Raw genomic sequence first — 6184 nt, 5'->3', positions numbered from 1 at the left:
GGAGTGGGGGGAGGAGTGTATTGGGGACTTTTTGGATAGCATTGGAAATGTAATTGAGGAAAATACCTAAAAAAAAAAAAAAAAAAATGATGGAGAAAAAAAAAAAAAAAAAAAAAAAAAAAAAACACCATGACCAAAAGCAAGTTGCAGAGGGAAGAATTTATTTGGCTTATACTTCCACATCATAGCCCTGGAAATCAGGACAGGAACTCAAGCAGGGCAGGAGGCAGGAGTTGATGCAGAGGCCATGAGGAAGTGCTGTCTACTACTTTGCCCCCCTCCTGGTTTGCTCAACCTGCTTTCTAACAGAACCCAGAACCCCCAAATAGTAATGAAGAAAATGACCTAAAAGCCTGGTAGGCAGCTTGATCTTATGGAGACATTTTCTCAACTCAGGTTCCCACCTCTCAAATTACTCTAGACCACTGTTTCTCAACCTGTGCGTCACAACCATCTAAGAACACATATTTCTAATGGTCTTAGAAACTGAGACCCTGTCAGTAGCAAAATTACAGTTATGAAGTAGCAATGAACTGTAGAAAATCATTTTATGGTTGGGGGTTCCCACAGCATGAGGACCTGCATTAAAGGGCAGTATAAGGGTAAAAGGCATGCCGGTGTAGATAATACAATAGGCTGGAAGTAAAGACAATACATCAAGAACTGAGGCGTCATATTGAGAAGTTTGAATTGTAAGGGAACTAAACAATCATTTCTACCTGGGCTAATCCTTATTGATATAAGGGATAAAAATGGCAATATCAGTGTAGACCCTAAGACATTAAATAATAATAATAAAACAAAACAGAGGCCGGTGCAGTAGCACATGCCTGTGACACCAGCACTTGGGAGACTGAGACAGAAGCAGCATGTGTCTGTGAGCAGCCAGGGCTGTTTTACACTCTGTCTGAAAGAATTTAATTAAGTTAAATATAAATAAAATAAAATAAAATAAAATAAAATCTATATATCTATGTATCACAATATCATGCTGACATAGACATATGGGATAAAGTCTTTGAAAAACAGATGCAAACCCATTTAATGGAATAGGAGTTGGGGAGTTGGGACCTAAAGCAAGGACAAGGAAGGGATAAACTGGGCACCTGTCTATGAGATATTTTCTAATACCACTCAAAATAGTTATTTTTTAATATGAAATGTCCAAGTGAACTTTAAACGATACGGCAATAATGTGAATTATGTGAGAAAAAGGTTTTAATTATGTATGGCATTCTCAGTCAACCCGAAACTAGGTGTGATGGCTCTTGACCTTAATCCCAGCAATGCAAATTGGGAGAGAACAATAAAGCGGATTATCATGTGCATTTCTAGAGGCCAGCCCTGGCTCTGTGTGTGTGTGTGTCCCTTTGTGATTCTGAGGGTACAATAAAACCCAGCTAACTAACTACTAAGCATCATGATCCCTCACCTAACAGGGCACTTTCTATCTCCCCTCGTCTAAATGCTCCCTGCATGGGTTTTAGGGAAAGCCTAAGATCCTAATAGCAATAGTGCTCTGTGAGTGTGATTTCTGATAACTTCAATGCCACCATGAGCAGATGCCTTATGGGGTTGAGTTTGCTATGGAGGCCCCTCCATGAATATAAGAAAAGCAAGCTAGAAACACAGCTAGTGTGCATAGCTAGTCTGTGACCTTTGGTTTGGTTTGGAAACCGGTCAGGAACGGACTTCTCCCCTAGGCCCACTCATCCCTGAGACCCCCTTCTTCCAGTCCTGCACTCCTGAACAAGCATCTGAAGGTGCGGCAGGTGGAACCACTCGATGCCATTCTCAGGACCTGTTTCCAGGTTTTAGTCAAAGAAAAGAAGAGAACACGCTTGTTTCTGTATGATGCTGAGGTGATAACTAACCCACAGACCTGAGTCTCTGAAAGGCTCTTTCTTCAGCTGCAACTCTAATAAGTGACACTCTGGAATCGTTTCCCACGCTGACCATCCGAGAAGTCCACCCATCGCCTGGCACAGACGGAAACTGCACTTTTGCTTTTTCGACTTGAGTTTTAAGATTCTGCTTGAATAAACTTTCCTTTCCATTCTAGATAAACTTTAAGTACTCTATAATATTCTAAATTTGGGGGGATATTTTTATGATTCAAATGTATGACATACAAATGGAAAATATAAAGTTTACTCTGGAAGAATAAATGACTTGAACATTCACTCTTTCAAGTGAAGTGAAGCAGCTGACGCTGTGCACCAAGCAGTCCTGAACTCTTAGACTGAGAAGGCAAGGACACAGAGGAACCCGACTGGAGAGCCCTGCAAAGGAGTCAGGCCAGCAACAGCTGTCTCGGGACTGTGAGCTGCCGGGTTTGGTTAGGTTTGTTTGTGTTTGTTTTCCTTCTTTGAGCAATGTGTCATTTCTGAAATGTGCTAAGTGAAAAAAATTGTAATAAAATTATATTTCAAAATAGGTTTTAAAAGAGAAAACTCATTTGTGAATTCCGGACTAAATTTGTGATTCCCGACTAGAAGGACTCTTAGAGGTTTTAGTCTAAAAGTTCTCTGAGCGTTTAGGTACGCATTAAGACAGAAGGACCTCACACAGCACCTGTCTTGAACAGCTAGAGGCTAAGTGTGCCTTTAGAGTTGACCTTGCTATGATGGGCATTCCAATGGGCTTAATCATGTGTCAGCATTAATACCACAAATAGCATGCTCTCAACACACCGCAGAGCCTCTGACAAGCAGCAGACACTGTCCTAGCTGAAAACTGCAGTTCCCCGTGGGACTGTCCAATGGATGCTGCTGTTTCTAACCTGTTTGTTGTCCTTTTCCACCTCATTTCCTCCACAACTATAGAAACACCTAGGCACTGGTTGCTGGCCATCACCTAGGAGTGCCTGGAGACAACGATGTTATGTGTTAGAAAGCTGTACCACCACCACAACCAACAGCCTTTTGGACTACCAGCTTCCTCCAGATGTGCTAGTGGCTTTTTATTGCTTTCAAACACCAAGGAGTGAGGAACAACTTCAATGAGGCCAATGCAGGACCTGAAGCTAGGAATCCTTCAACAGCCTATTCAAATATAGATATGGTAGCTGAGGTCTGTACTTCTAGTACTTGGGAGGCTGAAGATGGAAGACTAGCCTGGGTTTAGGGCCAGTCTGGGCTACATAGTAAGTTTCAGGCTAGCCTAGACTAAAGAATAATACTCTGTCTCAGATGATGGTGATGATGATGGTGATGCCTGGTGGTGGTGGTGGTGATGATGAATGAAACCACATCACTATTTGTTGATTTTTAACTGCTCAGTTTGTAGCTTTGGGTCATTTGTATAACAACAAGACACAAGTTCTAGACTCAGAACATACAGGACACCACAGGTGTTCTCCAACTCACTGTTCAAAGCAAAACAAAATAAAAGCCAAGCTTTGATGTGTTTACTAATTTCATATCACAGCTAGGAATCCAACTACCTTTCATTTACCTAGAAGAGCTCTGTCAAAAACTTACAATTTTCTGGAAAAGTCAACATTATCAGTGAATTTCTGACCAGTTAGCACTATTAAAGATTTCAGTGAGTGCCTCTAATGAACTGCCAAGGGGACTTGGGTCTTTTACCAGCTAGACCCACAAAGCAAGATCTGTCTTAAACAATAGAAATTTGACAAGGAGTGGTGGTTCTATACTACAGTCTCAGCCCTTTGGAGACACTTAGGGAACTCAAGGCCAGCCAGGGGTATTTAAAGAGTTCAAGGACAGCTTGCCCTACATAGTAAGACCCTGTTCCCAAAACTTTGGGGTAGGAACCAATGCCTGACTTCAGTTAAGATGGAAGATTAGAAGGTGCCTCTCCTTGTGACCCACTTAAGGTGAAACTGCCAAATAAGAAAGAACTGCCTATTGCAAAGAGAGGAAATGGAAGTTGTTTGGAGCCATAAAGGCAGTGAGCGAATGACGCAGAGCTGGGTGCCCATCCCCCCAAGCCAAGGTGAACATTGTTCAGATGCTCAGCTGCACAGTGCAGTGAGGTACAGAACAACCCTCATCCCAGGGCTAATCTAGGGGTCTCAGGTGGAAAGAAAGGGACATTCCTACCATTGAAACAATTCCACACTCCTCAAAAGCCTAAATGTAGCAGTGGGTGTGGGTGAGACAGATTCCTTCCACCTGGGTCAGGATAATCAGAATAACCATTTTGTCAGTCTGTATGACTCAGGGAGCAAGAAAGGGCTAGCCACCATCTTGAGAAGGTACCTGTTGTTCAAAACTAACCCACTCTGGGGGGTTGAGAATAATCCATAAATTAGGCAATCTAAATTTAAACCAGCCTCAACCCTAGAGCAAAAGGTAGTTCTAGGAGATAGCTGTGCACAGCAAGAAAGCCTAACCCTGAGGAGCTGAGTGGCAGAGGATTTGGGAAGCTTGACTGAAGCTGTAAAGCACACAACTCCTCCTTCAATAGATGGGATCAAGACTCATCAACTGAGATGCACACTTTGATAGCCATGAGCCTACAGTCAGTGGGTGGGTTCAACCCCTGGAATCGCCTGTCACTGAGAACACTGACATTCCAACAGTGTACCTCATGCCCACAGATGCATCCTTCCAGTACAGTGATTAAGAGTCAGGAGGTCCTGACAAAAACTACTGCAGGTCTTTGCCTGTACAGATCTCAGTGCTGCAGGTGCTTCTCATAACTCCCAACATATTTTAGAATACCCTGTCCCCTCAATTAGGACAGCCTAGGAACATCATAGAACACAAAGCTAAGTGTGGACAACAGAGGTCTTGGTACACAAAGAAAGGAAGCTGTCAAAGTGAAGACAGGTCCAATAGAGATTGGACACTTCTCCAAAACACACTGAAGCCCAGCGTAAACCATGAAAAAGCCAGGAGCCCACAGATACAACTGTCACTCCCATCCCCAAGCAGAGTTCTTCTCAGTGCTGTCAGAATTGAAGTCAGAGGAATCAGACTCCAACGAGGCCAACACTGATGACAAGAGGCCAGGGGGAGGTTTCTTCTGCTCAGCATCTGGTTCTGTGCTATAATGACCTTAGGTGAATTTCTGAGATGCTCACACAATCCATCCATCAAACCTCTAAGGCCTATAGAAGTATAAAAGTTGACACCAAAGCATTTGTCTTGAGGCACTAATCCTTCAAAGAATGTTTAATCTTGCATGAAGCTTACACAGTTCCTGGAAAATATTTTGACAAAAATTCTACAAGGTGACACAGTGGCCTCTTCACATTAGTACATTCTAGTACACTCCAGAGAAGCAAATCAGCGTGTAAAATGTACACACCTTAGCCACACCTCTCAGTGATTGTTTCTACGTGGTGTGCGGTATCCTACTGCTCACTGCATAGTCTTTCAAATGATTCCATGTGCCCCTTTCCCAGCATGTGAGCTCGCCCAGCTAGTGAGCCTAAACGACTCTCACAAACCCTCTGATGGCACAGCAATCAAGCGCCACATCACGGTGTTCTTCTGTTTGGACTTTCAGGGAACTCCTTTTGTTCACTCTGTGTCTCCTTCAAACTCAAAACTTGACTGAGTAGCAAGTCATAAGACAAAAGACGGGTAGATGAGCTTCAGTTTTGTCATGAGCCATCACTGTTACCTTCATTAAGAATGTCCCAAAGAGCCTCCTCACTGGGAACAGAAAGCCCACACACTTCTGAACCACAGAAAGTGCCATAATTGCATCCTCCCTCCTCTCTGATCAGAAACATATATTAATATGTTAAAGTGTATTATATATAAATATGTCATATATTTAATATATATCATATATACTATAGTAAATGCATATATTGGATAAATAAGTCGATATTGGAGATGTCAACTTTGTTGGTGGCTTCAGCATTGATCATTTATTTAGGTGCTTTCGCTCATTCCCTGGTATGCTAAGATAGAAAATATACATACATATATACATACATACCACACATATCTATTGCCTAAAGTATGATTTGGAAGTAGTTCATGTCTTTTATTTTAAGCATCATATTATCTATTAAAAGAAAATAAGAGAAAAGACCACACCAAAAAAAGGCCAAGGGTGGAGTAGGGCCACAGGCCTCATCCAGCCGGATCAGTGCCGGAGTAGCAGGAGCTCGCAGGGTTGCCTGACACCCGCCAGCTACCCACGACCTCCGCCTCAGGATTTTGGGACTGCTGGTGAGTGGAACACAGCTTCTGCTCCA

General features: G+C 42.7%; 1 protein-coding gene across 1 annotated transcript in view; it reads right to left on the bottom strand.

Moving 5' to 3' along the window:
• Positions 1-6184, bottom strand: part of Dtd1 (D-aminoacyl-tRNA deacylase 1) — a 159415-nt gene that overhangs the window by 2986 nt on the left and 150245 nt on the right. The gene's annotated exons all lie outside the window — the stretch shown is intronic.

This window comes from Mus caroli, chromosome 2 (genome assembly GCF_900094665.2).
Source record: "Mus caroli chromosome 2, CAROLI_EIJ_v1.1, whole genome shotgun sequence".
Taxonomy (NCBI): Eukaryota; Metazoa; Chordata; class Mammalia; order Rodentia; family Muridae; genus Mus; species Mus caroli.
Note: the sequence above shows the minus strand (reverse complement) of the source record. Positions and strands in the feature narration are given on the sequence as shown.